This window comes from Bombyx mandarina, chromosome A1 (assembly GCF_030267445.1).
Source record: "Bombyx mandarina strain Sakado chromosome A1, ASM3026744v2".
Lineage (NCBI taxonomy): Eukaryota > Metazoa > Arthropoda > Insecta > Lepidoptera > Bombycidae > Bombyx > Bombyx mandarina.
Window position 1 is genome coordinate 8,525,547 of NC_143234.1, and position 12,308 is coordinate 8,537,854.

General features: G+C 37.8%; 1 protein-coding gene across 1 annotated transcript in view; it reads right to left on the reverse strand.

Annotated features, from left to right (window-relative positions):
- Window positions 1–10,660, reverse strand: part of LOC114253598 (facilitated trehalose transporter Tret1) — a 30,083-nt gene extending 19,423 nt beyond the window's left edge. Inside the window, exon 1 of the mRNA XM_028188539.2 lies at window positions 10,396–10,660. The gene's annotated coding sequence lies outside the window, so the exon portion shown is untranslated. The remainder of the gene's footprint in view (window positions 1–10,395) is intronic.
- Window positions 10,661–12,308: the final 1,648 nt, after the last annotated feature.

The window sequence follows — 12,308 nt, forward strand, 5'->3', positions numbered from 1 at the left end:
GTATAAATTAAATAGATCTTCACAGACGTTTTTAATTTGTGTTTATAAATGAAACGGTAATTATAGGACGGAGATTTGAGTTTAAAAACAGATGATTTTAGGAATATTCGTCGTAATGAAACTAGTATACAAGTAACCCTCTACTAACAGCACGGTAATTCTAACGTGATTAATTGCTTGGATGGGTGGACGAGCTCACAGCCCTCCTGGTGTTAAGTGGTCACTGGAGCCCATAGACATTTATGACGTAAATGCGCCACCCACCTTGAGATACAAGTTCTAAGGTCTCAAGTATAGTTACAATGTCTATGGAATCGACTTTTTGGCGGGAATGCGAGGAGTGAAGTTGTGTGATTTGTTTTATTTTGTCCATTTAGTGTTTCTTCGGGTTTAAATGCGTAATATCTGTGAAAGTGCCCAAATGTGGGAAAATAAAACAAAGCCGCTGGACGCAACTTCTCGGGATCCCCAAAAAAGTCCACTGCAAAAGTCTCGATAAATGACCACCATTTTACTGAGATTAAATTTCATCCCATATAATCTCATCTCATCTTATTTCATTTCATTTCATTTCATTTCATGCCATCTTTCATGTTAATCAATTTCATTTCATTTCACTTCATATCAACATTTTTCATGTAAAAAAAAAATGTATATAAAATGTATATAAAGGATTCGTCTGTATGGTATGACACCTTTGCCTTACCAGTTGGAAAACTACTACTACTACTACTACTCGCTATGGAACCTTATAAATAAATAAAATGAAAATAATAAACACGAGATTAATCCGTAAAACTATTCACAATTTATCTAGCAATTATTTTGAATTTAATTAGCGTATAAATTTTTCAAATTATACGAGGGCTGCACTAAAAGTATCGGGAATGGAATATTTCCACTGTTCCTGTCATATTAAAATCTTTTTAATTGAAAACTCCTTGGTTTTAAAAATCGAATACCATTTATTTATTTTAAAAAAGATTCTCGGTCTTGTCACGAGGTTTTGTCAAACTTGTTTAGTCGTTGAGAAAATGGAATTGACTCGAGAAAATTCAAGAGCGATGATTTATTATGACTTTCGAAGTGGTTTAACACAAAAACAGTGTGTTGACCGGATGATTTCTGCATTTGGTGATGAAGCCCCATCCAAAACCACAATTTATCGCTGGTTTGCTGAGTTTCAACGTGGACGTGTCAAGCTCAGTGATGATCCCCGTCAAGGTCGTCCAAAAACTGCAGTCACCCAAGAAAACGTTGATGCTGTGCGTAAGCTGATTGAGGAAGATCGACATGTGACATACCGCGAAATTCAGGCAACTTTAGACATTGGCATGAGTCAAATACAAATAATCTTGCATGAACAATTAGGTGTAAAAAAGTTGTTTTCCCGATGGATACCGCATTCGCTCTGTGCAGAGCAAAAAGCGGCTCGCGTTACTTGGTGCGTCAGAACTCTCGAAAGATTCCACGCAGGATCCTCAAATGCTATATACAACATTGTATCAGGTGACGAATCCTAGATATACGCGTACGAACCCGAAACAAAAAACCAGTCACGAGTTTGGGTGTTCGAAAATGAGTTAAAGCCAACAAAAATTGTTCGTTCACGGAGTGTTGCAAAAAAAATGGTGGCCACGTTTGTCTCCAAAACCGGCCATGTTACGACTATTCCTCTTGAGGGACAAAGAACGGTTAATGCAGAATGGTATGCTAGCATTTGTTTGCCACAGGTCGTTTCTGAACTCCGTAAAGAGAACTGCAACCGCCGCATCATCCTCCATCACGACAATGCGAGTTCTCACACCGCGCACAGAACAAAAGAGTTTTTAGAGCAAGAAAACATAGAATTATTAGACCATCCGCCGTACAGCCCCGACCTAAGCCCTAATGATTTCTATACTTTCCCTAAAATAAAGAATAAATTGCGTGGACAGAGATTTTCATCACCTGAAGAAGCTGTGGACGCCTACAAAACGGCCATTTTGGAGACCCCAACTTCCGAATGGAATGGTTGCTTCAATGATTGGTTCCATCGTATGGAAAAATGTGTCAAATTTCGCGGAGAATACTTCAAAAAGCAATAAATACATTTTTAAATAGTAATGTTGTGTCACTTCGTTAATTCCCGAAATTTTCAGAGCCGCCTAGGTATTAGATTTATATATTTTATTCATTAATGATTTCGTTGGCTATAAAATTCTCTGTAAAGATTGATACTGAGTTGGAACTGGTCAAACAACTCTAGAATTTCTTCCGCGTTTTCTAGGGCAGTGAGATATTTAAACATCCTGATCTAGATATTGATTTCAAATGTCATGTTAGTCTGTACATACAGTCGTGAGTGGCTATCGTTGCCTAAGGACATCACCAAAGCCACTACCTACCAGAAAATAAAAATAAAATTAAGACATACTATAAATATTACACTACACTATACACACTACAAAAATATATAGAGGGGTGAAAGTTATTTTGTTTAAGCAACATTTTTGCAATTTTACACGAGACTTATCTAAAGTTTCTATCTAAAAATATCATAACAAAAAAAACTTCTTCAGCCATTTCAATGGGGTAAGCTTAATTGAAGTTCAATTAAAAAACATGGAATTGCTGATACTAATACCAAATAAAGCGGACCTTTGAGGCTGTCAGCGCAAAAGTGACCTAGCCCACAATTTTTCATAATCACGCTTTTATGTATACTAGTGGTCCCGCAGTAATCGAAATTCGACTATAATTAATTGAAATTTGTAAGTTTGTACACTATTATAATTCTATTTTCAAAGACTATTATACTTCTATAATCACAAATTTCGCCAAGAATACACTATAGAAAAATATTAATAAAAGAAAACAATATTTAATCTATTCTCAATTTAACAACAGACGTCAAGAACAAAAGTTTGACAATAAATAGTATGCATGCGTGTGTGCGTCAAATACATGGTATGTAGTGTGTGTTATGTTTTCTTTATTGATTTAATGTATCTTTTATGCATTATTTAAAAAAAATATTAACATTGTGCATTTCTTCTCTATATTCTCTATAAGTGTGGAAAATTTCATACTTCTCCGTCCACGCAATTTTCGTAAAAAAGGATACAAAATTTTTGCTTCACGTATTAATATATAGATTGCAATTTATTTAAAATACCTAGTCAGGTCATAAATTCTGTCCCATGTTTAATGTAAAATAATTGAAACAAGTTTATTCATTATGTAACCATTTATATACCAAAATGAACTTAACAAAACATAGATTCTTATGACACTAAAGTTTATTCAAAATGACCTCCGTGATTTTGAATACAGGCCTTCAATCTGCGCGGCCAGTCGTCTATCGCAGCACGAACGAGGTCCATGTCAATATCGGCGGCTGCCTTAATCAAGGATGTCTTGAGTGACTCCAAATTGGGATGAGGCTTTGAGCACGCCTTTTTCTCCAAGTGTTGCCATATCTTGTAATCTAACGGATTCAAATCTGGACTGGAGGAGGGCCAGTCTTCGTGCCGGATGAAGTCGATTTCACGCGCCGCCAGCCAGTCTTGTGTGCTCTTCGCTCTATGAGCTGGCGCCGAATCTTGTTGGAATACCCAGTGCCTGTTATTGAACATGGTATGAGAAACAGGTTCCACAAGGTTCGTCAGGACTGTATTTTGATACACAACTGCATTCGTTTTTACACCTTTCTCACAAAAATGTACCTCTGTTAAGCCCCAATAAGAAACTCCCAACCATACCATGAGCGAGGATGGAAAATGACCTCGTTGGACACGCGGAATACGGTTGCTCGCTTCTTCACTACTGTGTGCGTACACCTTATCATTTTGTTTGTTGTAGCTCTCGTCTACGGTAAAAATTTTTTCATCCGAAAAAAGAATTTCCCGATATTTTTTTCCGCGTACCGCTTCAACAAAGCACGGCATCTCTTCAGTCTCAGGTCCATTAGACGAGCATTCAAACGATGTCCTGTTTTTCTTCGATATGCCCGAAGCCCTAAGTCTTCATTTAACACCCTTTTCAAGGTGGTTCTGCTTAACCCCATCTGAAAGGCCAACAGTTTCTGCTTACGTTTGGGATTTCTTTGAATTCGCGCCTTCACAACTTTTATCACTGCTGGAGTCCTAACAGACCGAAGGCGACCACTTCTTGACCTGTCATCTACACTAGAGTCTTCATTGTATCGTTTGATGGTACGATAAATGAATCTTTTGGTTATATTAAAATTTTTCAGTATGTTAAAAATTTGAATTGGCGCGTAACCGCAACGATGCAACGCAATAACTGCAACACGGTCTTCTTTAAGCGTCCACTCCATATTTAATAAATGAGTAAAATTCTAAAAGTATACATTTTTGGAGTTTACTCCTTTAGAATCGATTTACATATATAGGCCCGGGGTATGAAAATTATGGGGACCAAAATCGTACTAGCATGTCACACGAAATGCGTTATGCGCCTGATTGGCTCCTGATTGCGTGATGCGTGCGCGCGCCAATCAAAATCGTACTAGCATGTCACACGAAATGCGTTATGCGCCTGATTGGCTCCTGATTGCGTGATGCGTGCGCGCGCCAATCAAAATCGTACTAGCATGTCACACGAAATGCGTTATGCGCCTGATTGGCTCCTGATTGCGTGATGCGTGCGCGCGCCAATCAGGAGCCAACGCGCGGCCGCGTTATCGCAGGTGACGCCGGGCTGCTGCGCCGGCAGTCCGCCACAAAGCCTCGTACTGATCGCGCGTTTCTCTCATTATTGTATTTTCATATATTTGTTAGTCGTTTGTTTTGTGTCTCGTTAATTTGTTAATAATCTGTAGTGTATCGTGTTGTCGTAATATAGAACTATTTCTCGTATTGTTTCGTTTAATTTTTTATATCCAGTAAACTCCAGTCGTGCGTCGGAGCGGACACACACACTTTTTTATTTTGATGAACAATTCGAAATTCGAATTCAATAAACTTTTTTGTGGCCAGTATTTTTTTTTTTTTTTTTTTATTGCCTTTGTAGGCAGACGGGCATACGGCCCACCTGATGGTGAGTGGTTACCGTCGCCCATGGACTTCAGCAATGCCAGGGGCAGAGCCAAGCCACTGCCTACCGCTTAATACTCTCCATAAGCCTCGTTTGAAGAAGGACATGTCATAGCGCTCGGGAAACACCGTGGAGGGGAGCTCATTCCATAGCCGGATGGTACGTGGCAAAAAAGATCTCTGGAAACGCACTGTGGATGACCGCAGTGGCTCCAGGTAGTATGGATGAACTCTACTCCGGTGGCGGGCGGTGCGATGGTAAAAACGAGATGCTGGTATCATCTCGAACAATTCCTCAGAGCACTCCCCATGGAACATACGGTACAAAATACAGAGGGAACCGAAGTCCCTCCGCAGACCCAGAGGCTCTAAAAAAGTATTCTAAAAGAAAAGTTTTTACTGTGTGACAATACTTATGACCTGACTAGTTATAATAAATTTTGATGCAAAACCGGCCTATCCATAGTTTCATCCATAGATAACAGATGGCTTTGTAAACATTATTTTTGCGCGTATTGTTTTTTTGCCTCCTCAAATTCAAATTCATATGAAAACTCAAGCCTCATTGCTCCATAATAACTTTGGTAAGGCTAGGCTACTTTTGCGCTGACGGCCTCAATTACAAAGATAAATGTCGCGTATTAAGCAAAATGTCGCTTAAACCAAATAGCCTTTCACCTTTCGATGTAGTATAATATATTATCTCTAAATATTGTATAATAAATTTTGAACCATACTACAAAACAGTCGTGGTTTCTGTCTGTCTGTTTCTTCGTTTGCTTCTAAGCCACGACACCGATTTTGATACGTATTTTACTAACAGAAAGAACAATATATTTTTTTATGATTGAAGGATTACTGGTGGCCCGGAGGCCTTTCCAGTTTCACCAGGACAGGTGGAGGAAATAACAATACACATGGAAGGTTCGTGTATATAATTTGTAAATGTTTTGCATAAAATGTGTGCTGGGCTGTGTTGAGCTGCTAAACCTATAGAACTGCTTTTGTACACACATAATTAACTCGCCTCAAATATTAACCCTTTTAGTGCTGAGCTTATTTTTACATATTTTGCAGAAATTGCGAAAGGATTTATTAAAAAAAAGTAGGTATACCGTAAACAAACTTTTATAAAATACAAAAATCAGTGTTAAATTCATAGCAAAATAGTTTTAAATAATGATAAAATTATTTTATAATGTTAATAACTTATTAAAAACTTTATACGGGCGCACTAAAACTCGTCTTTATACGTCGATACTTAATGTATATAAATAATTGCGCAAATAGTCGGTATTCCGACACTCCGCACTTTATACGCATTAATGGAGAGTCGATCTATCGATGCTTCGCGCTCAAAGGGTTAAGACAAAGTGCTTAAGAGAAAGGTTAAGGGAAAGTGTGGTCCACGCAGGAAAATCTGCCCGCGGAAGGCCACTAGCCTTTTATCTTTAAATCTGTACTAAAGCTGTATAAAGCATATATATAATATGCTGAATCATTTGGTATCACCAGTATTTTTCTCATAAATACTGTCAAAAGAGCGAAGTTTAGTTTTAGTTTTTTTTTTAGTTTACCTATACTTTGACTACTATTAACAAAATTAATACATAATTTTATCTTACTTTGAAAGACAGATAATGTTACTGGTAAAAAATAAATTTTGCAAAGATGATTAATATTAAAAATATCATATGTTAAACCTTTAAAACACTCTCCTATAAAATTTAGTAAGTTTTTCGGTTGTACAATTTTAATGCGAGAAGACGATATTATATATATAAATTTCTTAATATCTAGATGTTTGCTTTGAGCCTACAATAACAATTTACTCGGAGACTACTCTTAGATATTAGAGAACGTTATAAATTACAATGACATGTTGGAGAAAATATGACATTTAGTACATAATTCAGATTGGACATTTATTTTTATAATCATTGTCGGTCCCGTAAAATTGTACAAACTTAAAACTGAATAATAAACCAGCTATAAATACAGTTCACTTTTATTCGAATAAGCCTTGAAGCCTTGCACCCAACATCTCACCGCAACGGCGCCAACAAAACTCAACAGAGGCCTAGGAGCTTATTGCCGCAAATTAGACGACTTAAAATAGTATATGGGAGTCAAAGTGAATGGATGCAGGATATATGTCTTAAAAACAATGCTGACCATCCGAAATGTTTTATTTTTATTCAAATAGTTCATGAAAGCTTAAAGTCCATACCATTCGTGTTCCCGTCAACCCCAGACACGTCTAGACGTCTAGACACGGATTACGGATTCCATCAGATCCAATAACCCTTGCATTAGACGCCTTCAGCTCTAACACTGGGAGCCGGCTTAGGAACCCCGGTAACCATACTCGTCGAACTCGACAAAGAATTCGACGTGCAACCTAACCTAAACATCAGCCCGCTGAGTTTCTCGCCGGATCTTCTCAGCGGGTCGCGGTCGAGGAGCAACTACTCTTGAGTTGTTAGGTCTCCTTTGAAGGTACTCGGATAGCTGTTAGCAAATCCCACCCCTCCTGGCTGAGCCTTTGCTCGCCCAACTGTCCTGGTGAAACTGGAAAGGCCTCCGGGCCACCAGTAATCCTTCAATCATAAAAAAGAAAAAAGGATTCCCGTCAATCTTAAAAAGAAAATTTTGACTTGTAGAACTACAAAGAATGTATCAATGAATATCGCTTTGGATGTTTCTTTTAGATATTAGATTCAGGATGCGTATTCGGTACAATACTGTGTACTTGATGTTTGTAATTACAAATTACGTTAAGAATTACGATTTTTTTTTATTTTTTTTTTGTATTGCCTTTGTATGCAGACGAGCCTACGGCCCACCTGATGGTGAGTGGTTACCGACGCCCATGGACTTCAGCAATGCCAGGGGCAGAGCCAAGCCGCTGCCTATCGTTTAATAATCTCCACAAGCCTCGTTTGAAGAAGGACATGTCATAGCGCTCGGGAAGCACCGTGGAGGGGAGCTCATTCCAAAGCCGGATGGTACGTGGCAAAAAAGACCTCTGGAAACGCACTGTGGGTGACCGCAGTGGCTCCAGGTAGTATGGATGAACTCTGCTCCGGTGGCGGGCGGTGCGATAGTAAACACGAGATGCCGGTATCATCTCGAACAATTCCTCAGAGCACTCCCCATGGAACATACGGTACAAAATACAGAGGGAACCGAAGTCCCTCCGCAGACCCAGTGGTTCCAAACGATCCGTGAGAATGGGATTATCGACAGTCCGAACGGAATTACGTTATTGTAATTAAAAATTACATTGTTATTGGCCCTCTTTAAATTTAAGGGTGAACGTGCATCTTATTTACGGAACCCTTGTTTTTAGCACTCTTTTTATTAGCTCGGTTTGTATGCGTGCCAGTAAGTACCATAATAATACGTACATTTGTATTTAAATAATATCTTTGAATATAATTTTAATTAACGTCCCGACGTCCGATTAACACGACAATTTGCACACGCATCTAGGACTGATTCTAAACGAAGAAATGATAATTTCGCTTCTTTTTTCCCTACCTATGCTATAGGCTATATCAGCGTTACCCTAGCGCGTAGGTCTCGGGGCTCAAGCCTGCTAACACTGGCCCTAGCGACAGCAGCGCTTTATAGAATCTAACACCGGATCGGAAACGCGACCTACTGAGAAGATCCGGCGAGGAACTCAGTGGGCTGTGTTTTTGGGTTAATATACTCACCGAGCCCTTCGTTGCAAGCGACGGGTTCGACGAGGACGGTGACCGGTGCTTGAGGTATCTAAAACCATCCTAGCCATTCGCTTTCGCTTCAATATGCTAAACATCAACAACAGGAAAAGAATTAGACGAAATTAAATGTTAGTTCGATTTGCAAACTAAATATGTTTTTTTGTTGTTTTTAAATTACATGTCGCAGGGTGAAAGGTCTAAGTTAATTTGGTTTAAGCTTACTACGCTACATTTATCTTTGTAATTCAAGGTCCGTTATATTTAGTATTAGCATAAACAATTAGATGTTTTTAATTTAACTTTATTTTATTTTATTGCTTAGATGGGCGGACGAGTCACAGCCCACCTGGTGTTGTGTTTACTGGAGCCCATTTAAACATCTACTACGTAAATACCCACCTTGAGATATAAGTTCTAAGGTCTCAGTATAGTTACAACGGCTGCCCCACCCTTCAAACCGAAACTTCAAATAATTTTGCCCCATAAAGTTTTTCTTGTTGTGATATTTTTTTCCGAATTTTCAGACTTGAAATGGCTCTCCCGTAAAGTTGAAAAAATATCCCTCAAACCAAATATGCTTTCGCCCCTCGATATATTCTTCAAAACTGACTGACAGGTTTTTTAAGTTATTATTTTCTCTCACGCCGACACATTCACGTTGCGTATACAAGATCCGGTAACCGTTTAAAAACAGATGGGTCTGTCTGCTCGTATGCGTAAAATAGAAAAACAAACGACTGAAAAAGAACATTGAATAATAAAGTATAGGTAATATTTTTTTAGATTTCCGTAACTCGTAAGTTAACGATACTTTAAAGTTTTTGCGGTCTAATTAAAAATCGTGAATGCGATAACAAAACCTAGAACTGGTTTGAATTATATTACATTTTGTATTTCATCGTCAGTTTTTCAATAAAGTAGAGTTTTATAAAATTAGAAATTTGGATTGTTTGTAGGAATATGAGGGCAACATTTTTCTAATGAGTGTTAGATACGAAAGGTTATAAGCAAGAGACATTTAAAAAAAACGAAAGGTCCCGCAGTAGTCGAAATTCGACTATAATTAATTGGAATTGTAAGTTTGTACACTATTATGATTGTATTTTATACTTCTATAATCACAAATTTCGCCAAGACTATACTATAAAAAATATTAACAAAGACAAACAATATTTAATCTCAATTTGACAACAGACGTCAAGAACAAAAGTTTGACAATAAATAGCATGCATGCGTGTGTGCGTCAAATACATGATATGTAGTGTGCGTAATATTTTCTTTATTGAATTAATGTATCTTTTATGCATTATTTAAAAAAATATTAGCATCGTGCACTTCTTCTCTATATTATTTATAAGTGTGGAAAATTTCATACTCCTCCGTCCGCGCAATTTTCGTTAAAAGGGATACAAAGTTTTTGCTTCACGTATTAATATATAGATTATGACGCGTGTTCAATAAATAAAAAAATCGTCTACAAAAGTCTACAAATTCGAAATAAAATTACATTAGTTCACCGCTTCATTCAATTAATCTATTATTAATGTGATTAAATTTACAAACGAACAATGAAATCGTTAGCTTAAATTCATTTAAATAATTCAATTAAAAATTAAAACCGGTACCTATTAGTTGCTAAATTCCAAATTAAATTCGTGGATTAACTTAGAAAAAAGTCACCGACAGTCACGAGGATTGAAAAAGCGAAATAAAAACAAAACACACGCGGCCATTGTTTGAAATTAATTGCAAACAATCGATAATAAAATCTTATTCGTTATTGTTCACTCACAAAGTTTACGTGCGAACGAATTTGTAGTGTTATCGAAAGAATTCACAAGTTTAATGACCACGCAGCCGCGCGCCGAACGCACACTGAAGATCGGTACGTGTTTAGACCGTTATGTGGTGCGAGTCTTTTAGGGAAGCAATGCGATAAGCGCGATGCTTAAATTCACACGTGGTTCGGTATAACGGTCGTTATTTGTATACTCGTATTGGGAGTCTGTTCGGGCTAATACGAGCGTTTTACCGCATATTTTCGGTCGTGCATTCCAGTTTTTGCGTGCTAATTTAAAGTATAAATATAAATAAATATAAATATTTTACTAACAATCACGCCACGTTGACTGGTCCCGTGATAAGTTCGTAAAGAACTTGTGTTACAAGTACCAGATAACGGATATAAATGTAAGGTTTTTATTATACACATACATATATTTAATATACATCTATAACCCTGGAAAATACATTAATATTTATCATACAATTATCTTCCCTTGGCGGGATTCGAACCCGCGACCCCCTAGTGTAGTGACCATGTCACTTACCACTACACCAGACGGACGTTAAATATTATTGAGATATATATAATATGAGTATAATTGAGATTTCGACCTCTCAAGGTCAGGTTGTGATGTCTATGACAGTTTATGGCTGTATATAGACAGGGCGGGCGTTCAATTAAATACTGCATTAGAATTGAGAAGTAGATTCAGCTTCTCAAAAACCTGTCTTTTTTTTCGAATCGGGGGCCAAACCTCCCATGAGGTCCCCGCGCCTAGGGGGGCGCGGGGTATGTGGGAGTGGTCCGCGACTGCGAAACCGCTGACCCAAAGATGTTTTCAGGACCCTACCCACAAAACGACTCCCCTGCACTCTTCGCTCAAGCGTCCGATCCCCTCCGAAATCAGAACCCGCATGAGGTAAGGGGGTTATCACGGTCAACACAAATATTTTGGTACTGTACTAGATTTATAATCTAAAAATCAGTTTTGAAGTCGAAACGTTAGTGTTATATCGAAGCAATGTATGTGAACATTTAATTTTAGTTGCTTGGTTTAATTTACCCATAAAAATAGGGTTTTTAGTTTTCATAATAAAACAATGTTGATCCCTAAAACTCAGCCTGCTCTTGCAGTGGTGGGATTCGCACAGAGAAAGTAACTGCCGCGACGTACTCCAACGATTCCTGCACGATTTTAAGGAGCCTTACAATCCATATTAATTTTGAACCAACTAATTTGAATCCTTATCTATCTATTTTGAACTAACAAATTCATTTTTAAATTATTAAAATCAAGTTATAATTTATTTATCGCTATAATTAAACTGAAAATAGTTCGGAAAAATAAAAAAAGTAGATTCCTCGTCTTGTTTGGAAAAAGAAAATAAAGTTGTAGTAATTTCCCTTGTTTTGCGTTAGATCGTGTTGAAGATATTTCCATAGCAACAAGCGTCTTAGTATGTTACTAACCTTAAAAAGGATTTCACAAGAACTCCGTAACATCATGGCGGCCCTAGATTGTTGTGATCCTTGAGATGAATTTCGGTAAAGGTCTATGGCTCTATAAACTACAGATTAGACCTTACATAGAGATGAGGTTAAAATTTTACTGATGGTGGATTACTTAGAGCCCGCGCCGGTTGTTATTTCCGTGAATATTGCCGGTTTTATTTACCTAATCAAACTCTCAAAATGGTCGGTAAGCTCAGGGGCTCAAATTTGCTTTGAGGGAATTTGCTGACAATGGCCCTA